We start from the raw sequence: 15,752 nt of genomic DNA on the forward strand, positions 1-15,752 counted from the left end.
ACTGCGTCTTTCAACAAGCTTTGTTCGGACTGCCAAACCCGAACAGTAACACGGACTTCCTGGAAAAGTCCATGTTCGGGGTTCGTGCGTGGACACTGGGTGATCCGTATGGACCCCGAACTTTACCTTTCAGGCTTGTCCATCCCTACTCATCAATTCCTAGTACTTGCTGCCATTTTTCAAGGCAACCCTGCATGGAGTGGGTAGGGGAACTGTATAAGTGTTACAAGTAGATGGGTGTAGTTCTCTCTAACTCGTTGCAGGCATTATTGGTCGGCAACTGCAAAATAAGCTACCAGCAGTATATCTTGATGATTTGCCTGCCAAGTGCATTCAGTATGGCAGAACATTCCTCAAACAACCATTAATAGCAGCAAATGTGTGTATTTCTGTGTGTGCCGCTCATAATACTCAATCCTGAATAAACCAAAATGTTTTGAGGATTTTGTTTGGATTTTTTTCATTATCCGTGTACAGTGCTGATTGGTACGTAGATTAGTTGTCAGCAAAAGCTGCTTCACCAATCACTGAGCTTCCTATATACGAACACTGAGAGGACACAGCTCGGGAAGGTGTAAGAGCTCCGCTTCTAGTAATTTGTGATATATGCTGGATGCACACAGGAATAAGCGGTGGATGCTACGTTCAGCATGCTATCCATTTGTGCTTTTCTTCAAAACAATCTGGAACACTTGTTTCACTGGACACTGTGTCCTTTCCTTTTTACCTTCTCTACTTGTACAATCAGTGCATCGAGGAAGGTCGTTTGAGACCGAAATGTCAATTTTTTGTACTTGTTTACATGGACTGCTATTAAAATCCAGAAATGCATTCAAGATTTTTCCTGTAGAACTGTATAAGGACTTGTTTGCTTGGAAAGCTAATGTTTTTATTGGTACTACCGGTATTTTAGGGTAGATACAATGTTTTTGATCACGTCTCATTGCATTTCTTTCTGGTGTTGTTGTTACAGAAAATCACAATCTTGATGATTTTTCTTTCTCTTTACAGCATTTGCTGATTGAGTTAATTCATTTTATATATCAATAGATTGGACTTTCACCTGATATATAATATATTCATTTATATACATATTTATTTATTTACTTTTAATTGGAGAAAAGGGCTGTGACTTAAATTTTTATAATTTTCTTTACTTTTTTAAAACCATTTTTTTACTTTATTTTTTTAGTCTCTTTTAAGAAATTGGAATCTGAGATCTTATAAAAATATAGTATTAAAGTATATAGTAAACATTACTGTCTCCTATGAAGTCCAGCCACAGGCTGGTTTTCACAGGAGCGCTCTCATAGTCTGCCATGTTTTTGTACATTCCTGACAAACGTTCATACTGCCAGGATGGAGGCCAGATTGTGTCCAAAGTCTCAGTCAGTTTCGTTGAAGTCAATGGCTCTGTAAGGGTTACTGTAAGAATACTGTTTTATGGGGATCCAACCAACCAAGTGCTTGATGGAGAGCACTATTAATATGAACCTAGCCAAAATTTACAACATATACCTCCAACAGAAGCAAAACAAAATGTAACGGGATGCTAAAAAAGATTAAAACTGCAGTTCATGATTGACACTGTGTATGTGAATAGAGCATTGAATATTTTGTGCCACAACCTAGAAATACTTCCGTAATACAGTAACATTTATTAGCTTTCAGCAATAAAACAGTTTTGTTATCTGGTCAGGGCTTGGCCCAGCTAACAATATTAAAGTACACAGTAACATCAGAACTAACAGCAACAGAACGCCCCTGACTTAAGAATATCTACGCGTTCGGCCGACAGTCTAATGTGTATGGGAGCTCAGGAGGACTGATAGTCGGGAGAGATGTTAATCAAGCATGTCTCAATTAAGGATCTGTTGATCACTTTGCTCTCCGGCAGACTGCCAATCACTTTGCTCTCCCGTTGGTATAGATGTTTGGCTTTGGCTTTCTCAAAGAGCACACAAGCTCTTGGTCGAACGAGCTCTCCTGTGTATGAAAGAGTCTGCCAATATTGCTGTCGGCCAAACGATGGGCATGTAATGCATGGCTGTCCTTACACTACCTCTCCGTAATGTTAGAAAGTGCACATAATGAATTCAGATTGCTGAATATTAATAGTATTAATTCTCTAAGGCAGTACAATCTCCTGGAAAATAAATAGTTAAAAATAAGGGAAGCGTACGTACATGCCTTTGAACTGCACATTACATCACATCAACAGCTTGCATCCCACATTATTCCCATACAGAAGAGGTGGCTTTACCTATTGGAAAAACTGGTTTGAGGGCTGAATGACAGGGTCAAGAGATGCATGCCCAGCCCTAGGGATATGACAGCCCAGCCAGGATGTGTACGAGCCGTGTGGAGTGATGACAAGGGAGGGGCCTCTAACACATTACCTGCATAGGTGTGGAAGTGTGAGTCTGACTAGCTTACACAGGAGGCAGGCCGCCTATTAAACAAGAGGGAAAGAAGTGTGACAGACGCCTTAGAACGTGATGGAAGCAACTGGGCTAATGTCACTGGCTGAACTCTAGAAAACTCCCTCACCTTGTGTGTTCTACCAGCAACATCAAGTAAGTAGGAATCAATGAACAGTAAGATCTCGTACCTGTTGTGTGTGACTGTCGTCATGTACAGTATACCTGCCTCTAACTGTAGGTGGCCTGCATTACACTATGTAGATGAAGGAGTTATATGCTTGTTTAAATAGGGTTATAAGTATTGGACCTATATCATGCTCTGAAGGACCAATGTACCTTATGCATGGATGGAATATGTACTGGACATCAACACTAAACCTTCAGGATTGTCTTAAACTTACCAATTAGGGGGAGTTAGAGGATCTTCAATATTTACATGTCAAAATATTTATTGTATTGTATACCTGTAAGGTAATAAGCTTTATCCAGTATTTGTGATTGCTGATTTTTACTGCCAGCAGAACATTCTTCTGCTCATGTCTATGGAAACTTCCAGTTAGGTTAAGCGCACATGACTGGTTTCTCTCCATCCAAGAAAAGCGGTCCAATTATTCTGATCAAACTTTGATCAGAGCGGCATCAGTTTTTCTTGGAGGCGAAGAGAAAAAAAAAGTTTATGCACCTTCTCCATTATGTCAGGCCATAAAATTAGACTGCATACAGATGTCATCCGAGTATGATACGTTGTTTCTCTCTGACCAATAGACTTGCACTGCCAATTTTGATTTGACTGTGGGGTCCGAGGAAAGTAATCAAACACGTACACAACCACATAGAATATCATAAGCATGAGTGTGATCTGCGAAAACCATAGATAGCACTCTTACGAAATAATTGGTTGTGTGCACAAGCCCTAAGTGCATGTGTCAGATGTCCTAAGAACACAAAGCAAGTGCAATTGCGACCACTGAAAAATGTCAGATCACCTGAGAAATCTGCAAGCATTCATTTACTGTAGAGGACAGGTGCCTTGCAGACAGATAATTGATCCTGCTTGATGAGTCAAAGGGAAATGCTAAATTATATAAGGAACATATTCCTTATGAATCACTGATCTAGAGATCTGGAGGTCAATCAATGGTTGATATTGACCTGCTGGTAGATGTCCTAATATAAGAGGTCTTTCTTTGTGGCAAGTTTTTTTGTAGAAAGTACCGTAAAATAATTACTCTTCCCATCTTAATTCTAGTCCCTCAAATAGCCTTAAATCAGTGTTCCCCAAGTTCGGTCCTCAAGAGCCACCAACAGGTCACGTTTTCAGGATTTCCTCAGTATTGCCCAGGTGATAATCGCATCACCAGGACAGGCAAGCATTCAATCACCTAGGCAATACTAAGGAAATCCTGAAAACATGATCTGTTGGTGGCTCTTGAGGACCGGAGTTGGGGAACACTGCCTTAAATGGTGGCTTATATGGACCCTGCAACAGGTCCCCTGAGATTTATTGGCTTCTAGACTTATCTATACACTAAAATGGGATTGTCAAAACTGGACAACACTATTAATCTTATCTAACACTAGATATGTCCTGTTCTTTTAACAATCTGTATAATCCAAAACACCCATCTTAATGAACAACTAAAGCTCGAGATGTAGTTCATGCTGACCTGTAATGTTTCATTTAAAGTGCATGACAGCCTTTATAATATAAATCTATGCAAACAATGCAAAGGTGTAGTGTGCTTTGCTCAAAATATTTTATTAATATAATCAGACCTGGATAGATCTCTAGCTTATGTAAAAATGTAAGATTCAAAATATTCTATACCTCCTAAATTGTTGATAGGCAGATTGAGTATTCTAATTCCACAAATACAGTAAGATCAATTTTACAGATGTTAAGGGGTGTGCCCATGTTTTGGGGTCTTTTTTTAACTTAAATGCATGTATTTGGGGATAAAAATCATTATTGCAATTGGGTTTCATGAATAATTAGGACCATTTGGCTTTTACAGGCTCTGATACAGCACATTTAACGTTGAGGTAGCCTGTAGCCTTAAGTCAGCTGCTAGGAGCTCAGAAAAAGATGGATAAAAAAGTTGCAAAATCCATCAGACCATCAGAAACGGCTCATTGATAGATCCTCAGTTAACACATTCTATAGCCAGCAGTAGACAATGCAACACTGAGTAACAGTGCAATTTCTGAATTGAAACCCAATAGAAAAAATATATTTTTAGCTCCAATTACATGCAGTTAGGTAAAAAAAAGTCTCCGAAGGTGGACAACCCCTTTAATGACAGATCCAGTTCCTCTGTTTCTACACCTACATAGATCCATTGTTATTATGATTGAGAGGGAGTGTGTTCGGCCATGCTGTGCATGTATATATCCTTGTCCAAACAGGTTTACATAATAGGAATGTGATTTTAATTGCTTTGTCGAGATCTCCGTGAAGCACGGAACAGCATTGCTTCTAATCTCACAATGCGCTGTCTGCGGGTTGTAATATTTTCCAAATTGTGCTTATACTGTGAAAGCAAAATGCATTTAATGTGATATTTCATGTATTGATCTGTTCACACTTGTGTTATAGCTTCATTACATAACCTAGTTTATTGTATGACAGACAACAATGGCACCTATAGGAGCAGATGGGTTATGTCATGGAGTCGTGGGAAGAAGCGCCTCCATATAATTGTGAATGGTCTTAGAGAAATATGAATAATTGTTCCAAGGATTCATTCTTCTCACCAGTGTTGATTGTTTTGTTCATTGGATCAAAGTGTTTCTATAATAAGCCTAGGGCTCTCTTGCTTGAGTAACTAAAATGTACTCCTTACAAACACCACCTCCCCACAGAAATGCTGATGAGAAAGAGCAGAAAGGCTTGTGACCCAAATACTAATGATCGGTGGCATTCCAACAGCCGGACCCGCAGTGATCTCACATTTATCACCTATCCTGTGGAGATGGCGCATAAATGTTGTTTGTAGGAAATGCCGTTGATAGAAGTTACGGTAGTTAATACAAAAGGATATAGTGTTTAGAGGTAGCTCAAATAAAGACTATTCTCATCCGTGTTCTAGGCTGTCTATACACATTACGTTGTTTGTCTATCATCTGTGTAATGTACAGGCATGGACTGGCCCACAGGAGATCAAGAGAATTACCCGGTGGGCCCCCGTACAGAATTGGGTGACTGACACACCTACATGAGCAGAACTAATACACTTGATTCACTATTGACAAAGGAAACATCTAATCATTTATTAAACAAGCTACCTAGTAAATTATTACATAGAACCATAAGTATTTGTGTATCCTAGGATCACTTTATACTTTGCACGCAGAACAGTTGTCCCCCCAGAATCAATGTTACTAGTGCACCCTTGGTGTCCCACACCAACACATGTAATGTGTATCACCTGCCTTAGTCAGGAACAAGGACACTCATAATTTGGTGAACCTGCTCAGTGTTCCCTTAAATTTTTGCCTTAGGGTATGTTCCCACGGTCAGTAACCGGCAGCGCTTTGAACGCAGCACATGTCCGCTCCGTCCAAAGCGCTGCCGGCTTTTAAACGCAGGTGATTCTGCATGTGTTCATTGAACCGTGCATAATCACCGCATCCTATACATTGGATGGGTGAATTTATCTTGAGCGTCTTCGCAAGATAAATAGACATGCTGCGGTCTGGAAAGGCGCGCCGCATGTGCGTATACGCAGGGAAGTCAGAGGCGTCTCAGTACGCATAGTGGAGATGGGATTTCTTGAAATCCCATCCACTATGCTGTAACATCTGGCCGCTGCGGGTTGGCCGCTGCGGATGTACGCAGCATCCAACCGGCAACGTTTACTGATCGTGGGAACATACTCTTACAGTATTGTAAGAAATTATACCACATCTTTGTATACCATTTAATATAATGTCTAAATAAAGGGGAATGATGAGTACTAGTCTATAGACACACATAGGTAGACTTATCGATAGTGTGAATTACGTACAGTACATATTCATTAGATTTGTCATCAGCTTAAATTTTATTGTGCCAAAAAGAAACCCAATTACACGGTACGTTTAGTGTGATACATAACAGTAAATTAATACTGGAGTGATAACTATCTGTATATATTTGTGATAGATTACAAAATGATTGGTCCTATGTGACCTGATTATCAATGCTCTGCCGATACAGTAAGGTATCCATATACAGTAACTGCCATAGATGAATTCTTATTCTGAGTACTTTGCATACACTGGAGTATTTTGGATACTAGTTATATTACAGCTAATGCACACTCTGCCTGCATGTCCACAGCTATTAGCATGTAGCTCTTTTTTAACTGTAAGGAACCTATGTTCAGTACCACTTCTGCTAAGAGGCGAGATTAGCATCTTGCTTCATGTGGCCGTCTGAGGTGTCTCTCGGGGGCAGCCAAGTACCTAAGAGTCTCTAACCTAGTAACTTAGCTTTGGTAATGGCACAGAACAGGTCAGAGTGTGTGGATTGAGCTCAGGAGCTGAACCCGCCCCACCCTCCATAGATGCCGGCTGTATTACACAACTAGCATATCTCGTAAACAGTAGTGATGAGAGCTGAGCTTTGAACGTTGCTCTTAACTAGCTAGATGCTGCTATCAATCTATGACAGCAGAATTGAAATGGTGCAGTCGCTGGCGTGCTGTGTACTGATGGATTACTATGAAAGCTGGATGTCTGCTATTTTGGCTTTACTGTCAAGCTTATCAGCAGGCTGAGATTAGAGGAGACCATGATGTGTCCTATATACAGCAATACTGTGGCATTTCACCAAATAGTATAATAGATCAGATGATCGCAGGTTCTAAAGGGACTCAAAAAATGAAAATATAAAATAAATAAGAAATAAAAAAAATTTGAATGACAGGCTTTTTTCCACTTCCTTTTTTTCTTTAAATTGGTATTGCTGCGTCCGTAAAAGTACAGACTGTCAAAGTTATCAAGATGACTGTACAGTTATTGCCATAAAGAGAAAAGACACAAGAATTTTGTTTTTTGTCACCTCACTTCCCTAAACAAATGCAATGAAAAGTGATCAAAATGTAATTTGTACCCCAAATTGGTATCAACAAAAGCATCAACTCACCTCACAAAAAAACAAGCCCTTTCAGACCTCCATGAATGCAAAAATAAAAACATAACAGAAAATGGTGATTAAAAAAAATGAGTATTTTTTCTTATCAACTTCTGAATTTTTTTTTCATTAGTAAAATATTATTGTCATTATTATTATATTATTATTACTATTTATTTTTGGAGCACCATTGATTCCATGGTGCTGTACATGATAATGGATTACAATGACGAATTCTGGAAATACTTTTGAGTTGGAGGCAGCAGGAGGTGGTAAGAGCTTGGATGTGTGCTTTAAAAAAACAGGACAGAGTCGAGGGTTACCATCTGACATCGGACTTCCGATACAGGGCAAAGCGTGATAGAATATATTGTGATAGCTATATCGGGTAGGGGAGTTAGGTGAGATGGAGGAATCAGTTTTGTCTACATTGAGCTCAAGGAAGCATGATGAGAAGAAGGAGGACTTGGCTGATTGACAGTCTGGGATTCTGGAGAGCAGAGAGATGACATTTGGGCCAGAGAGGTACTGTATATAGGTGCTACTGGAAGCCATGGGACCTTATGAATTGTCCCAGGCCAAAGGTATAGATGGAGAAGAGTAGAGGTCCTGGGACAGAGCCTTGACGGACACCAACAAAGACAAGGCAGGATAAGGAGGTAGAATGAGAGTGGGAGATACTAAATGTGTGGTTACAAAGATATGAGGAAATCCAGCAGAAGGCTAGGTCTTTGATGCCAATGGATAAGAACACATGTAGTAGGAGAGAGTGGTCGACTGTGTCAAAGGCAGAGAACAGGTCTAGAAGGAGGAGTACAGAGAATTGTTTGTTAACCTTGGTTGTATGTACTGTAAGTCAATAGTAATTTTGATGAGGGCAAATTGGGTTCAGTGGTGGTGACTGAAGCTGGATCGTAAGTTGTCAAAGAGTGAGCTATATAAGAGATGGGAGGAAAGTTCAGCATGGATATGCTGTTCAAGGAGTTTGGAGGCGAATGGGAGTAAAGATATGGAATGATAGCTGGACTTAAAGCTCAGGTCAAGGAATGGTTTCTTTAGGATATGTATGATTTTCGTATGTTTGTAAGCAGAAGGGAAGGTACCAAAAGTTATTGATAGGTTAAAGAGATGTAATAGAGATATAAGAGAAATATTTAAAAAAAAAAGTATGTAACTTTGGTATCCCCATAATCAAACTCACCAGAAGAATAATGTTTCTAGATCATTTTCACCATACAATGAATACCCTAAAACCAAAATCCCCAAAACAATGGCAGAATTGTGAAATAAACCAAAGTAAAGATTTGGAAACTGAGCGGCACCAGGTGGGATAATCTTCACAGGCTATTCATTAAGCGTGAGGCAAGCAGACATTGAAACACTTTCAGTCAAAGCATACATGGGTGGTGCTCTATTAATGTTCAGAAAGAAAAGACTTCACTTATAGCAACCAATGTAACAGATATGGCACTCACCCCGAAGATGCTGTAATTAATGTCCTTTATTTGCTACATCCAGCACAGGTGAGGACGACGGCCGTTTCGCGCAGGTGCGCTTCCACGGGTCCACTGTCTCCCCGCACCTCTCTCCCTCTTCCTTTCCTGCCGCCTCTCCATGAATGTCTAAATGCTGGATGTAGCAAATAAAGGACATTAATTACAGCATCTTCGGGGTGAGTGCCATATCTGTTACATTGGTTGCTATAATGGCAGAATTGTGTTCATTCACTGAAGGCTCATACTGCGTGGTGGGGCACCATTTCAATTTTCATCTCAGGCAGCAGGAAAGTTTTTGTAGGATCAGCCCTGCCTATGTGAAATCTAAAGTAAATTAAAACATAAATGTAGTTATTAGATTATAAAGTTGTTAGAGCCTGCACATTTTATCACAGCGTGTTCTAGGTCTGTCATTCTTACAGCAGATAACCACTATGGGGAATATGGTCCTTATTGACCTGAAAATGGACATGAAGAGAAATTGGAGCAGCCAATAATATAAAGTGACTTCCCAATTTACACATGCTAAGCGTCATTTGCCTTTGCATATATGGGTCAGTTTCCTAAAATTCTTTTTCTCAGTCTTTTGAGTGATGTGTTCTATCTGGTCAGGATGTGATTTATTACACACCGTAACCAATCTGAGACGGTAAAGCTGCAAGGTGAGGTAGAGCGCCATAGCCTGTGCCAATGGTAACACAGGAGGTGTGTCTCAGACAGGTACGGACTGGGGCTGAAATTCAGTCCTGACATTTGAAATCACACAGGCCCATGTTGTCCCCATGAACCAGATGGGATATATTACTAATATTACCCTGGATGGAGGAAAGGAAGATTTTCTACAAGACCAATATTTCAAATGATACCCGTGGCCTGTTGGGGTGAGAGTCAGCAACTTTGTGCTCCATGATAACTCTTAACAGTATGGTTATCTTGAGAACACCGATTCTGTTAACAATGTAGCAGACAAGGCGGCCCATGACCAGACAGGCCCTTCTAGCATTTGCCAGAATTGCCAGATGGCCCGTCTGGCCCTGGTCTCAGACTACCTTATGGTCCCTGTAGACAATGAGAAAAATACATTTGGGTAAATGTCACTTATAGGAAATGATACATCTTTTTAAGCTAACAATTGGAAATTGTCTTTAAATTAACTGAGACCATGGTTAGAAAAAACATAGACTCATACTATCTTCTGATTCTATATTTTTAGACAATCCTAATTAGTATTGAATCCTAAATTTGGAATGACAATGCCTGACTACTGCCAAAAAGCCTTTTATCCTTTCTCCTGAGAAGTGCCAATTTGGCTTTGAGCTAATCTGTCTGAGTCATGAGAGACGGACAGTTTACGGGCTTACCCTGTTCAACAACCACGCAATATTAATGTAGTTGTTAGTAATGTTGTTAGCATGCCCCTAGTAACAAGTTCATCCAAGATTATTCAGGAATTCTATAACTTCCCTATGTCTAAAAACACTTTTATTGTTAAAACCAAGGCAAACTATACCACCTGTAGTGACAAACAAAAACTAAAACAACGTGCTCAAACCTTAAATACCAATGTACTAATGGGTGATCCTAGAAATCCCTAGATAAGGCACCTAAAATTGCCCCTACCTGGCTGCGGAGGTAGACGCCCTAGGGGGGAACGTTATGGCGCCCCCGCTCCACGATAGCTAACCCTATAGGCCCTGATACACCCCGCAGCCACTAGTGAGATCCTCTACCCACAGACTAGAGGAGCCCCTACCGCTAAACATAGGTGGTACTATGCTAAGGATAAACTAGACCCCCAAAATATAAAAACAAAATATGAACACATATGGCGATATACTGGTGTTTAAATAGGTAATTAGTACCTGTTAGCAGTGAAACATACTCATTCAAAAGATGTGGTTTGTGTTACATATAGATAACCAATCTCCACCTGAATGTACAGTATGATATGTGTCTTTGAATGTTTCCAATCCGAGGGTCCCCCCTTCCCTCATTCAGACACATTAACCATCAGGGGGTATCTCCTATATCAGAACACCACCCCGATATGGGTTCACAATAAATCATAACAAAATAGAGTCATATATGGAAACCATCGATACTCATCTGTCGCTAGACCATTTGTCATTCACCAGTCGCCATCTAACATTAGCACCTCAACGCGTTTCGCCTGCTTAGGCTCATCAGGAGGCCTGATATCGCGATAACTTGTGTCACAATAGATATATAATAGCTAAATGTATATTTTTTTAGTCTAATTATTCAGGAATTCTACTCAAGGCAGAAGAGGCAAAAGGATTTGACAGAATATCAACCATTTCTATCTCCCACTTCTTTTCTGACATATTACTGACTGCATATATTTGTAAAATAGGCTCTATACATATATATATATAGACTAGTATACAGGTATTGTGATGTATCATTAGTGTTGTAGGGTGTTACATGTCAGTGGTGATCAGGTGAGTCACTACCTGAGTCTGGCCCCTTCTCTGCCAATCATCCTTTTCTGCTCCTCCTGAAGAACCAGAAAACTATGGTAATGGCCTAACAGGATGCATAAGTCTATTTTGTTGTTTTTGTTCCCACTTAGAGAACCACACAGTATGATGGTCTCCACACAAACCTTCACACTGTACAATTGCTTGTGTACAGTAAAATGGGTCCCAAAAAGCTGTCTATAAAGTGTAAAGGCTCCCACATAGTCCTCCTTATAGTATAGTGGCCCCCACATAGCCCTTCAAATATTACAATGGCCCTCTAATTATTGTAATGGTCTCCACATACCCCTCCAGATATTATGATGGTCCTAGCACAGCCCTCCATATAGTATAATGAGCCCCATATAGCCCTCCAAATAGTATAATGGGCCTAACATTGCCTTCCATATAGCATAATGCACCATAGTCCTCCATATAGTAATAATCGACCCAATAGTCTTCTATATAGTATTATGCATTCCACATAGTCCTCCATAGGGTTTAATACACTCCCAATAGTCCTCAGTATAGTATAATGCACACCCATAGTCCTCCATATAGTATAATGCACACCCCATAGTCCTCCATATAGTATAATGCACTCCCCATAGTCCTCCATACAGTATAATGAACACCCCATAGTCCTTCAGATAGTACATATAGTATAATGCACATCCCACAGTCCTCCATACAGTATTATGGCCACCACTATGTACTCACTGATTTAAAAAAAATATTTCTCACTATTCCTTTTTCAAAACCTTTTCAGAAATTAAAAAACCTCCTTATATGAACAGAAAAGTACATTTCCCATAAAAATAAACAAGAAGAGTTCTTGTGGAGGTGGTTCTTGGGGTGGATTTTTGGAGAGTATGTGCTCCAAAAAGTCTTCAAAAACTCTATAAACATACAGTATGGGTGGTCAGTATACCTAGCCGACCTTCACATGTTGTGTAATTTAGTCTCTATTACAAGAACTGAATTTCAATGTCTGTAACATGGAAATCTTAAAGTAAAACTGGTTGCTGGCTTGGTTTGCACAGCAGGGAAAGCGGCTTTTTATTGCATTTGGTTATTTCTGTAGCAAAGGCAAAGATTTCTCATAACTTTTTCATATGAATGAGTCATTTGCAGAAACTACTGCAATAAACCCTTACCTAAAATGATCGCCTTACAAATTTCCCTTAAACGGAATATGTCAACAGGTTTTTACTATATAATCTGAGAGCAGCATAATAATAATTCCAGGGATGTATCACTGGCTGGGCTGCTTGGAGTAGTTTTCATAGAAAACCTGTTTTTTCTGATGTAAATATAGCAGAGCTAAGACTCCTGTGCTGCCCACACACATGACTGGCAGCTTCCTGTGCACATTGTGAAATGCAATTTGCCAATCAGTGGTGGGTGGAGTTACATTCATTAGCCTGACTGCCTGGCACATTAGTTGTAGTCCTGTAGTGATAATTTCCTGCTGATAAAATACTGATTGTATTGAAACTGCAACACACAGCCCAGTAAGTGACACATCCCTGTAAGCAGGCTCTTGGGCACTATATTATGCTGTTCTCAGAATAAATAGCAAAAAACCTCTGACAGATTCCCTTTAAAGGTTGCACTAAACTCAGCTGGACATGTGAAAAGAAATTGCAATACATATAAATCAAAAATAGTGTGTGCTTTCCTATATAAATGACACTTTCATTGGTACAGCACCACATGCTCCTTCTCCTGTGACTGGGCTGTTGGATGCACACGATTTAGATAAATGTAGACATGCAGTATGGCATAGTTGCTGACATTTCTGGAAAAATGTAAGCCCTCTCCAAACCTACCTCCGTACCTCCCAGAAATGCCCCCACACTTCAGATGTCAGATCAGTTTAGCTGACAGAAGCACAAATATCAGGTCACAACAGCTTCCTTCACTGAAACACAGATTATACTGATATCACAGTTTTTTATCTGATTCAAACTGATTTTGAGGTGACAGAATGTTGTCTGTTTGAAATCCACTACAATCATTTTTGCTGTTACGTTTCATTGAAAATGTTGCACCGTTTGCCTCCTATTCCCTTTGTATTACATTGCCTATTGCTGGCTGCAGACTGAGTTAACAGGGTCGATCACATTCTCTTTATTTTATCCTATGTGCTGAGGACATGATTTTATGGCACTCTCTATTATATGATATGACAGGTTCTCCTCCTGCTCTGAGCGCAGCTTACCTCACAGCACAGATCCACAGTCCATAAGATGGCGGCTGGTGGTGGAGGAGCATGTGACCAGACCCTGTTCATCAGTCTCCTCCAATTAAAAAGCTTTCATGAGAAAACTGTTTCTCTCTTGGACGAGGCTGATGGACAGGTGTAGTCTCTTGTTCCTCCACCAGGAGCCATTTTATGGACTGGGGAGCTGTGCAGCCTGTGAGGACGCTGTACTAAGATAAGGAGGAGAACCTGTCATACCTATATGTGTAAGACTGGAGTCACACCAACATATAGCATCCAATGCGATATGGTAATGACACTCGGCTCCTGCTCTGCTGTGAGTGTGATCAGAGTGTCAGTGCTCCCATCCTCTCGCATGACAGGATCGGAGCACAGCTGTAGAGGAGACGAAGAAAGTAATTTCTCCATATCCTCGGCTGCCGGCATCAGTGAGAATCGCGCTGAACTACGGTGATATCCAAGTGCAGTGCAATGCTTCACTCGCACCCATAGACTTGTATGAGTGCGAGTGATCCGAGTCTCGCTGCCAATCGCAGCATGCTGCCATTGCTCTCTCGTACTGAATCGGCATGAGAAAATAATCACAGATGTGAGCTGTCCTATAGTATAACACTGGGCCGAGTGCTATGTGATGTTTTGCCACATAGCGCTTGGCCGTGTTATAAGGTAGTGTGACTCCGGCCTAATACAGCGGCTACAGAGGGATCTGTGCAACATTTTTAACAAAACCCAATTGCAAAAAATATTTTTTGCCATAATTGCATGTATTTAAGTGAGAAAAAAAATTATCCACAACCCCTTTAGGTGATAGAAGCAGAGTTGTAATATCACAACAAAAGCTTACCTGGCTGAAACACTCATATTTTCATCATAGCTTACCAAGGGGCAGACACTAACAACATAGGACCCCCGTGCAAAAACTTTTTCTATTAAGTTCTAGTGTCTAGAGCAGCAGTAAGAGTTCTGAGACCATAAGCCAGTAGACATTCTCTTGAATATATTTCCATTTTGTGAGTGGACGTACTTACTGACCGTGGCATAACTAGAATCCAGTAGGTCCTGGTGCAAAATTTATGGCCCCATCTGGGTCCATCCTGGTATATATGACACCATCTGGGCCCATCCTGGTATATATTTCTTCCATCTGGGCCCATCCTGGTATATGGGTCTCCCATCTGAGCCCATCCTGGTATATGTGACCCCATCTGGGCCCATCCTGGTATATATGCGCCCATCTGGGTCCATTGTGGTAAATATGTCTTCCATTCCAGTATATATGTCTTCCAAATGGGCCCATTCTGGTATATATGTCTCCCATATGGGCCCATTATTAAATCAGCAAGGGCCTTATTCGATAATCCGAAGTATTTAAGGAGTAGCAACGGATATCAATTCAATAATTAAAGCATAACTTTTACTGGGTTATATTAAAAATATCTTACCACAGGTGTATATAGAACGTGCAGTGAAAAAGTGCAAAGTGCATAAAAAGTGGAAAAAATGAAACAATGTGGCAGTATAAAATGATGAATACCACTAAATGTACTTCTGAGGGCTTATTCCCTCTACAGGTCCTTCTCAAAAAATTAGCATAAAGTGTTAAATTTCATTATTTACCATAATGTAATGATTACAATTAAACTTTCATATATTATAGATTCATTATCCACCAACTGAAATTTGTCAGGTCTTTTATTGTTTTAATACTGATGATTTTGGCATACAGCTCCTGATAACCCAAAAAACCTGTCTCAATAAATTAGCATATCAAGAAAAGGTTCTCTAAACGACCTATTACCCTAATCTTCTGAATCAACTAATTAACTCTAAACACATGCAAAAGATACCTGAGGCTTTTAAAAACTCCCTGCCTGGTTCATTACTCAAAACCCCCATCATGGGTAAGACTAGCGACCTGACAGATGTCAAGAAGGCCATCATTGACACCCTCAAGCAAGAGGGTAAGACCCAGAAAGAAATTTCTCAACAAATAGGCTGTTCCCAGAGTGC

At 40.2% G+C, this 15,752-nt stretch overlaps 1 protein-coding gene across 2 annotated transcripts in view; it reads left to right on the plus strand.

The window, feature by feature from the left end:
* Positions 1-2,438: 2,438 nt before the first annotated feature.
* Positions 2,439-15,752, plus strand: part of LOC143784151 (aldehyde oxidase-like) — a 181,190-nt gene continuing 167,876 nt past the window's right edge. The window contains exon 1 of one of the 2 annotated variants that reach the window (XM_077272025.1): positions 2,439-2,576. The gene's annotated coding sequence lies outside the window, so the exon portion shown is untranslated. Of the gene's footprint in view, positions 2,577-9,072; positions 9,212-15,752 lie in introns of those variants that run through there. The other variant, XM_077272026.1, reaches the window with a different exon arrangement.

Source organism: Ranitomeya variabilis, chromosome 7 (genome assembly GCF_051348905.1).
Source record: "Ranitomeya variabilis isolate aRanVar5 chromosome 7, aRanVar5.hap1, whole genome shotgun sequence".
NCBI classification, from domain to species: domain Eukaryota; kingdom Metazoa; phylum Chordata; class Amphibia; order Anura; family Dendrobatidae; genus Ranitomeya; species Ranitomeya variabilis.